Source organism: Cryptomeria japonica, chromosome 3 (assembly GCF_030272615.1).
Source record: "Cryptomeria japonica chromosome 3, Sugi_1.0, whole genome shotgun sequence".
Classification (NCBI taxonomy): domain Eukaryota; kingdom Viridiplantae; phylum Streptophyta; class Pinopsida; order Cupressales; family Cupressaceae; genus Cryptomeria; species Cryptomeria japonica.
Genome location: NC_081407.1, coordinates 790,122,014 through 790,131,966, shown reverse-complemented (window position 1 = coordinate 790,131,966; position 9,953 = coordinate 790,122,014). Strand labels below are relative to the sequence as shown.

At 31.1% G+C, this 9,953-nt stretch overlaps 3 non-coding genes across 3 annotated transcripts; 1 reads left to right on the top strand and 2 right to left on the bottom strand.

Annotated features, from left to right (window-relative positions):
• Positions 1 to 514: 514 nt before the first annotated feature.
• Positions 515 to 587, top strand: TRNAK-CUU (transfer RNA lysine (anticodon CUU)). Its single transcript has one exon. It is a non-coding gene; the product is annotated as a tRNA-Lys (tRNA).
• Positions 588 to 3,841: 3,254 nt separating this feature from the next.
• TRNAK-CUU (transfer RNA lysine (anticodon CUU)) lies at positions 3,842 to 3,914 on the bottom strand. The gene has a single exon. It is a non-coding gene; the product is annotated as a tRNA-Lys (tRNA).
• Positions 3,915 to 7,310: 3,396 nt separating this feature from the next.
• Positions 7,311 to 7,383, bottom strand: TRNAK-CUU (transfer RNA lysine (anticodon CUU)). The gene has a single exon. It is a non-coding gene; the product is annotated as a tRNA-Lys (tRNA).
• Positions 7,384 to 9,953: the final 2,570 nt, after the last annotated feature.

Sequence of the window (9,953 nt, the reverse complement as noted above, 5' to 3'; positions counted from 1 at the left end):
AACTATAAACTTTGGTTGGGTTATGTCCAGTCACAATTCTATATATCTATAAATATTACTCATATTTTCCATCAATTGCTTTCTTTCATTATGATGCATCTACAAAGTCAAAGCACTTTTCTATAAATCTAATTCCTTGCAAAATTTACATTACCTGCTTCTAATGTTATAATGCCTTTACAATCAGACCTATCGTTGTAGGCACTCCCCTACAATTGCTTAGTTATTAAATGTATCCCAAGCAACCAAGGAATGAATGTTTGATCATTAAAGGTATGAAGAGGGTACACTAAGAAGGGAACTTAAGAAATCCCTTAGAAAGATGGCAAGTATATACCATAAAATTTGAAGTGCTCGTGAAATATGACAAAAATATGAACCAATGGATTTGTTCAGGAAAGTTTTTTTTGGATATAAGTATGGATAGAACATAGCGTTTTTCTCAAAGAATATTAAATGATTATTCGGCACGTGGCTACAGTGAATATTATTGTTTATTTGGCTGCTTAATGTAGCCCGTCTAGCTCGCTTGGTAGAGCGCAAGGCTCTTAACCTTGTGGTCGTGGGTTCGAGCCCCACGGTGGGCGCAGCAATAACGTTTCAACTGTTTCATAAAACCTAATTGTGGCTGTTGCACGGTGAAGGTCTTTTGGTCTCAGAGAACGTGTCCGAACAGAAGTAGGACTCACAATACACAAGTTTTCTTTGGATTTTCACTTTCCTCGTCTCTAACAGAGAATGTCTTTTTCTGAACAAGAGACTATTTCAGAAATTGTTCGAGCTTACAAACAGCCTAAACAAAGATAAAAATTAGAATTATTGTAACAACATGACTGTTTGTTTGTATTGAATCAATATATGGTTCCCTAAGATTGAATTCAGCCACACATAAAAATAAATATTATCAATTTTATTAAAATTTCCATGGAATAGTGAGGATTTGAATTTAAGATCTATATTTGCATGCTTGAGGATCACAATTGGATATGGGTCTATTAACATGGGTTTTGATACTATTTAGAATTTTCATGGACTAGATATGATGTGAACCTAAGACCTTTAACTTGTTATTGGGGTTCTACCACTAAGCTCATAGCCCTCTTGCTGAAAACAAATGTACAAAGAGAAGTGCCTTATAAACAAGAACAAGTGAGAAGGTAGGAGTCAAATTCCTACTACCTCTTCTAGTATGCAACAAGTGTAGGACTCTATGAATAAGTGTTGGGACACTTGGTGAGTCTACATGAGATAAGACAAAATTCTCTCTAATCTTTCATAAGGTGAGGAGAGAATACATCCACCTTCTAAGTGAGTTTAATTATAGTGTGAATAGGACTCAAATAAGTATGTTAAAAGTAGACTAGTTAAGTAAAACATAGCTAAAAGAGGGGGGTTGCAACATAAATTATTCCACCCATCAACTAATATCAGAAAATTTAATAAAATTGATAAGATCACTCTCCCCTCTAGGTTGGAGATCATGGAGAAAAGGTAATATGCATGCATGTAGTTTTTTGGGGGGGCAACTCTGCTAGTGGGGGCACTAGAAGGAAATTGAAAGGCCTAGATGGTTCCTTTAAGAAATATTCCCACCTCAAATTCTTAAGAGAAGAATAGTTCATTTTTTACTCCTTTCTCAATAAAAGGAATATGAAATCCACATTTTCTTTAGGAGCCAAGAAAGCTTCAAGCCTAAACAACATCCAAGCTAGCTTTTTATAAAGGTTTGGTCAATTATTTGTTCAAATATTTGGTCGTAGCAAAGGAGTGTAGGAGAAGTAAACCTATGTTTAGGGGTTGGAAATCAACCAATTCTTAGTATTTCTCGCATGTTGAATAACTATAAATTATTTGATGATTTTAGACCTATTTCACTGGACAACTCAATTTATGTAATTACGAGAAAGACAATAGTTGTCTAGTTCAAGAGAGTGCCAACTAGAGTTATTTTGAAAGAATAAAGAATTTCCTTAGAGAAGATCTAGATTTTGGATGGTTTTATCATCTTTGATGAAGTCACTAGTTGAATAATATATATAGCAACTTTTTTTGGAGGCTATTAAAGTTGGACATGAACAAAGCATATGATAGGGTGTCATGTAGATTTTATTATTACTGTTGTACAAGTTTGGATTCTAATGAGGATTATAGTAATTGGAATCATAGTTGTATTTTGAGTGACTCTTTTTTTTGTCTTAACTAATGGTTCCTCTACAGATTGCTTTGTAGCTAGAAGAGGTTTGAGAAAAGAGGACCCCCTGTCCCCTTTTTTATCATCTTAATTGAGGTTCTTTGAAGAAATTTAAAAGAAACTTATTCCTTATATCATTTGAAAGGACTACAAATCACTACAAGGATGGATATTGTCACCCACCTAAAATTTGTCAGCAATACTTTTCTTTTTAGAGAAGTTAAATTGGTTAATACATTTGTCACCACCAATTTTATAGAAATACAATTCAGAGATAACCAACTTTATAATGAAAAATGAACCAACAATTGGAGAAGTTTTTATAAATTACTAGAACAAATTTCTTTTGAATTGTAGAGGTACAACTCCTTTTTATGATAAATTTAGTTTTTTTAGGAGTTCACCTTTAACCAAAAAGCAAGAAAGATGGAGATTAAAAGGAAAGTGAATATTTTTTTTCATTCTTCATTTAATCCAAATTCCATAAACTTGAAAATAATTAAATTTGAAAAACTTGAACACTAACTTAAAATAGTTAGAACACCGGAGAAAAGGAATAATAACACATAATTGTTTCACCAACACATAGACTAAAACAGATTCTTTTATTTGAAATGGCCAAAATTTGCAAAAGCACATTAACTTCTAACTTTTGTACTAAGAATATATTTAATCTTTTATAACCACCTTATTCTAAAACCAAACTAGGACAAATAGAAATCGTTTCTTTTACAATTGATTGCATATATAGATTCTAATTGTAACTGTTTCTTTTAATCAACTATTAAATAAAAGGTTAAAGTTTCCTTAATACACAAAAAAATTAAAACACTTTTATAACCTTGAGTCTTTTGGAACAAGGTATAGGCCTATGCAAATAGATCCATGATCTGTAAGCACTTGCAAGGTGGCTTAAGGGAGGGTGCTGGAAAATGAGCCAAACCGAATCAAATATAGACTTGTTACTAAGATGACTAGTAGCTTAGTGGTAGAACCCCAATAATAAGTCGAAGGTATTAGGTTCAAATTATATATAGTCCATAGAAATTGTACATAGTATCAAAGCCCATGTTAATAGACCACACTCAAATCAAGTTGTGAACCTCAAGCATGCAATGTAATTTAAAAGAGTGTTGAAAAATAAGCCACTCAATTCAAATATAGATTGGTCACCAAATGATTTGTTAATTCAATGATAGAATCCCAACAACAAATTGAAATCTTAAATTCAAATCCTAACTAATTCATAAAAAAAATTAAAAAAATTGATAATATTTATTTTTATCTATGACTCAATTTAATTTTACGAAACCATATATTGATTCAATACAGATGATTTTATCTAAGATTTAACCATATAATGATTCAATACAAATGATACTGTCAAAGATGAACAGTAATATTCTTATAGTGATTCTAATTGATAGCTTTGTTTAGGCTGTTTGTAAGCTCGAACAAGTTGTGAAATAGTCTCTTGTTCGAAAAAAGGCATTCTCTGTTAGAGATGAGGAAAGTGAAAATCCAAAAAAAATAGTTGTCTATTGTGAGTTCTATTTCTTCTGTTCGGATATATTTTCTGAGAACAAAAACAGCTTGCCCGTGCAAGAGAAACAAGGAAAGCAAAAATTTCGCCCTTCGCCCTTCGCCCATCGCCCACCGTGGGGCTCGAACCCACGACCACAAGGTTAAGAGCCTTGCGCTCTACCAACTGAGCTAGACGGGCTACATTACTCTTTCACATACACATCAAAATTCAGAAAAGCCATATGCCAAATAATCATTCAACGTTCTGAAAAGAAAACGCTAGGTTTTATCCATACTTATAAGGAAAAAACCTTCCCGAAACAATCCATGAATTATTGGTTCATATTAATCTCCTCCATGAAGAAACATGAAGGACGCCTATTTTCTCATATTTGTTGAGCACTAAAATTTTTATAGTATATATTAGTTATTTTTCTAAGGGATTTCTCAAGTTCCCTTGTAGACGTCTTGGTATCTTTGATGATCAAATATTTGTTTTTGATTGCTTCTAAATAAAAATCTAGAATAAGATGGAGGTGGGGGATACGTTTAGTAGAAAAGAGTGGTGGAGGAGCATTTTGGTAAGATTGAAATAGATATTATTATATTTGGTTTATTAGAGATCTTTATGGACTAGGAAGTTGATGCTTTGAAAAATTAAAATCCAATCTTCAAAATGGAGGAAATATGTAGATCATAGAAATCAAGGGCCACATAACTAAAGAGGTGAAAATAAAATTATTCCACCTAAAAAAAAGTTAATAAAATTGAAAGGTCACTCTCCCCTCTAGGTTCAAGATCATGGAGACAAAAGTAATATACATGCAAAGAGTAGTTTTTTTTCAATTAAGAAGTCCAAATGGGTCTCTTCAAAAATATTCCCACCTTAATTTTTTAGGAAAAGAATAGGTTACTTTTAACTTCTTTAAATAAAAGAAATAGGAAAATCCCCCTATTCCCACCTTAATTTTTTAGGAAAAGAATAGGTTACTTTTAACTTCTTTAAATAAAAGAAATAGGAAAATCCCCCTTTTCTTTAGGGCCCAACAAGGTCCAAATCCCAAACAACATCTAAGCTAGTTTTTTTGAAAGGTTTAGCCTATTATGGGTTCAAATATTTCGGTAATAAAGGAGTATAGGAGAAACAATCCTATGAGGAGTATAGGAGAAACAATCCTATGATTAGGGAATGGAAATCAAACTTCCTAGTACTAGTCTCAAGTTGAATAAATATAAATACTTTGATGACTTTATACCCATTTGACTTGACAATTTGAAATTTATACAATTGTAAGAAAGACAATAGTTATTAGTTTCTAGAGAGTTCCAATTGGAGTTATTTTGAAAGAATAAAGAAGTTTCTTGGAGAAGATCTAGATTTTGGATGGTTTTATCATATCCCATGAAGTCATTAGTTGAATAATATATTTGAAAACAAATTCGAGGCTATTGAAGTTCGACATGAATAAAGCAAACGATAGGGTGTCATGAAATTTTTTATTATTAGTGCTTTACAAGTTTGGATTTAATGAGGATTATAGCAATTGGAATCATAGTTGTATTTTAAGTGACTATTTTTTGTGTTAATTGATGGTTCCTCTAGAGAGTACTTTGTAGTCAAAAGGATGGATAATGTCACCTGCCTAAAACTTTATAATGATACATTTCTTTTTAGAGAAGTTGTTAGGAAATTATGTTTGTGTTCACATCATGTGTTAGAATAATAACGTATGTTAAAATAAAAGTGAGTAGTTATTGCAACTCATGTAGTTAACTTATGGGTATTAAATTTGTTATAGTTGGTTGATTTGTTAAAACAACCTATCTATGTAAAGGGAATTGTTATAGGAGGTTGTTGGTAAATAGATTCATCACTGTGATTGTCTCCAAAATTGACCCCGTTCGCTCGAAGATCGATGAAAATTGTGCCAACAGTTGGAGAGATTGTGGTAAAGCCACCATCTTCCTTTGGGTTTGATAGGGGTAGCTCCCTCCTATGATGAGGGTATTTGTAGTTTTTGTGTACTTTTAACTTGAAAGCACAAAAATGAGAAAGACCAAAACTAAATGAAGATGTATGACAAAAAACCTATTAGCAGACATATGGATACCAAATAGGACTTCATGACTAATAACATTTAAAAAAAGGTTATAAGTGAATACGTTTAAATGCACAATGGCAATGAACGGAGGATGACGAATCTCAACATACGAAAAGATCAACTACTTCAACACATTCAAACTAAGATACCAAAGCCTTCTTATGTATCATTACATCAATTGCATAGAGTACTAATGGTTTGCACATATACATAAATGGATTTCCAATTTGACATACAAGAAATTAGCAGTAATAACAAATGAACACATTTGAAACACACTAACCAAAATTGATTCTTCATTATCTTCTTGAAATGTTACAATTCCAAAAACTCGTTTATACATACTGTGAAACCGAATGTTATCATAAGTTTCTTTGAAAATTCCTCTAGAGTTTTCCCTTTGTATCAGTCTCTCTTTTTACAATACAAATAGCTTGTATTTATAGGCTTTTAGAAAGAAACTACCTTGTAACTGCTTAGCATAACTACCTAGGTAACCGCTTAGAATAACCACTTAGCATAACTACCTAAGTGACTACTTCTAATAACTATCTTTTTTGGAACAAGTTAGTATTCAACTAACTTTTACAAAAGTCAAGTTCAAATTCTAATTCTAGTTACAATAAATGACCTAGATCATTTTTACAAAAAAAAAAAAACTTGAAACCTTATAACTTTAGAAGAAAAGAGAAAGTTGTTAGTTTTGTTAGTGTAAACATCACATTTTCTTCCAATACACAAAATCACGAACATCAATTCCACCACCATCTTTATCAATCATCTAATATGAAATACCATATGCAATAAAATCACTTATTACAAAATTGTTTATGAGAAGCCACCCATTTCACAAATAATCTCCTTTTTATGCACTCGCATTGGCATATTTAGATGAGTCATTATAATTTGGAGAGAGAGTTGAACTACCTTTTATGCATATTAGATATTTGTAACTGTTCCTATAGAAAACCTTCAATGCCTCTCCAGTGTAACTTTTTTATACAAATCTATTATGTGTACAATCTGCAAGCACACAGTTCATAAGATGCATTCTATTCTCGAAGCATTCTGTTAAGGTTATGCGCCTTGTTTACTTCTTTCTCTAACGCGCAAGGCAGGGCGAATGTTTGAAAACGTTTAGTTTCGTTTAAATTTTTAGATTTAAAACTGTTAAATATTCAAAATTGATTATATTATTTAGTATGTAATTTAAGAGGGATAAAAATCTAAAGAAAACTTGTCTATTGTGAGTCCAAAAGAACTTTTCCCCTGCAACAGAAATAAGAAATTTTTAGATTTAAAACTGTTAAATATTCAAATTGATTGTATTATTTATTGTATTATTTAGTATGTAATTTAAGACTGACGGATAAAAATCGAAAGAAAACTTGTCTATTGAGAGTCCTATTTCTTCTTTTCCTGAGACCAAAAGAACTTCCCCGTGCAACAGAAATAAGAAAAGGTTCTCTTAAAAAAAATGAAATTTACCGCTGCGCCCACCGTGGGGCTCGAACCCACGACCACAAGGTTAAGAGCCTTGCGCTCTACCAACTGAGCTAGACGGGCTACATTTCTTGTCATACAAACATTAAAATTGAAACTAACTATGTGCCAAATAATCATTCAATGTTCTTACAGAAAAACGCTATGTTCTATCCATACTTATATCAAAAAAAAGGAGGACACTTATTTTTGTCATGTTTGTCGAGCATTTCAAATTTTATAGCATATATTAGCTATCTTTGGACATTCATTCCTTGATTGCTTCTAGAATTAAAACCTGAATCAAGATGTAGTGGGATACATTTAGTTAAAAAGAAAGGTATAGGAGCATCTTGATAGGATTGAAGTAGATATTATGATATTTGGTTCACTAGATGTTCTTATGAAGATGGAAGTTGATGTTTTGAATAATTAAAAATGAATCATCAAAATAGAAGAAATATGTAGGTTATAGAAATTAAGGGTCACATGACTAAAGAGGGAGCTCACAAAATAAAATTATTCTACCTATCAACTAATATCACAAAAAATAATAAAATTGATAAGGTCACTCTCCCCTCTAGGTTGGAGATCATGGAGGCAAAGGTAATATGCATGCAAGGAGTATTTCTTTTTCTAAGTTGCCTTTAAATGGGTCTCATTTTCTTTAGAAGCAAAGAAGGCCCCAAGCCCTAATAACATCGAAGCTAATTTTTTCCAAAGGTTTGGCTTATTATGGGTTCAAATATTTGGCAGGTAGCAAAGGAGTGTAAGAGAAATAAACCTATGATTAGGGGATGGAAATCAAACTTCATAATACTAGTTTCAAGCTAAATAACTATAAATACTTTGATGATTTTAGACCCATTTTACTAGATAATTCAATTTATACAATTCTAAGAAAGACAATAGTTGTTAATTTCAAGAGAGTTCTAACTGGGGTTATTTTGAAGGAATAAATAAGTTTCTTATAGAAGATCTCGATTTTGGATGGTTTTATCATATCTCATGAAGTCATTAGTTGAATAATATATAGGAAAACAAATTGGAGGCTATTGAAGTTGGACATGAATAAAGAAAATGATAGGGTATCATGAAGGTTTTTATTATTAGTGCTTTACAAGTTTGAATTTACTAAGGATTATAGTAATTGGAATCATAGTTGTATTTTGAGTGACTCGTTTCTCTCTTAATTAATGGTTCTTGTAGAGAGTGCTTCATAGTCAAAAGGATGGATAATGTCACCCACCTAAAATTTGTCAATGATACCTTTCTTTTTAGAAAATTTGTTAGGAAATTATGTTTATGTTAACATCATGGGCTAGAATACTAATGTGTGCTAAAATAAATGTGAGTAAATGCAACTCATGTAATTAGTATGTCTATTAAATTTGGTATAGTTTGGTTTATTTGTTTGTGAGTTGTTGAAACAACTCATCTATGCAAAGAGAGTTGTTATAGGAGGTATAACAACTCCCCCATGATATAGGATATGCAAAGTTCTATAAATATGTAACTTTTATAATTAAATGAAAGGAAGTGTAGAATAGATATCATTATTTTGTGTATTTACTCTACCTAAATTACTAATAGTTGTGTTGGTTAACAAATTTGGACCACCATTGTTTTTATATAAATGACTTTGAGATAACCAACTTTGTGATGACAAATGAATCAACAATTGGAGAAGTTTTTATCTGACCTCAACAAATTTCTTTTGAATTGTAGAGGTTCAACTCTTTATGATAAATTTAGATTTTTAGGAGTTTTCTTTTAACTAGAAAGCAAGTAAGGCGGTGATTGAAAGGAAAGAGAATAAATTTTCAAATCAATTGATACACACGATTTTTCATGTAGATTGAAAGAAACTAAATGGTATGAATTATAAACCACAAATGTACAAGATGCAACCAAGAATAGGTTTCATATAACTTCACAAATTGATAAAATCATTTTTCATTTAGTCCAAATTCCATAAAATGGGTTAATCCCATAGTGTGTTGGTTGAATGGTGGTGTTGTTATTGTGCCCACCAAGGTTCAAATCCCCCACTGTGCCATTGTGATCATAGGTTTATGCCTTCGATGATCGAATTTGCTTCCAGGTTTGAACCTCACCATTGTTAAATGGGGATGAGGTCCCTTCTTTGTGACCTCATCGGTTCATAGCTCTTGGTCAAAAGCATTTCATGTGGTAATGGAAGGCCTATCATGGCAACATTACCAATCACGTTAAAATATTTTCCTAACACTTTAAAAAAATCTAAATTCTATAAACTTCAAAATATAAATTAATATGAGAAACATGAACACTTAAAATAGTTATAAAACCACATAAAAGGAATAATAACATATAATTATATCACTAACACATAGACTAAAGAAATTTTTTTTATTTCAAAATACTCAAAAATTGCAAAAGCACATAGACTTCCATCATCTATACTAAAATGCATTTCATCTTTTACAACCACCCTATACTAAATTTAAACTAATATATATATATATATATATATATATATATATATATATATATATATATATATATATATATATATATATATATATATATATTCTAATTGTAATTGATTCTTTTAATGTTTCATTAATACATAAAAAAAATTAAAACACTTTTATAATCTTAAGTCTTTTGGA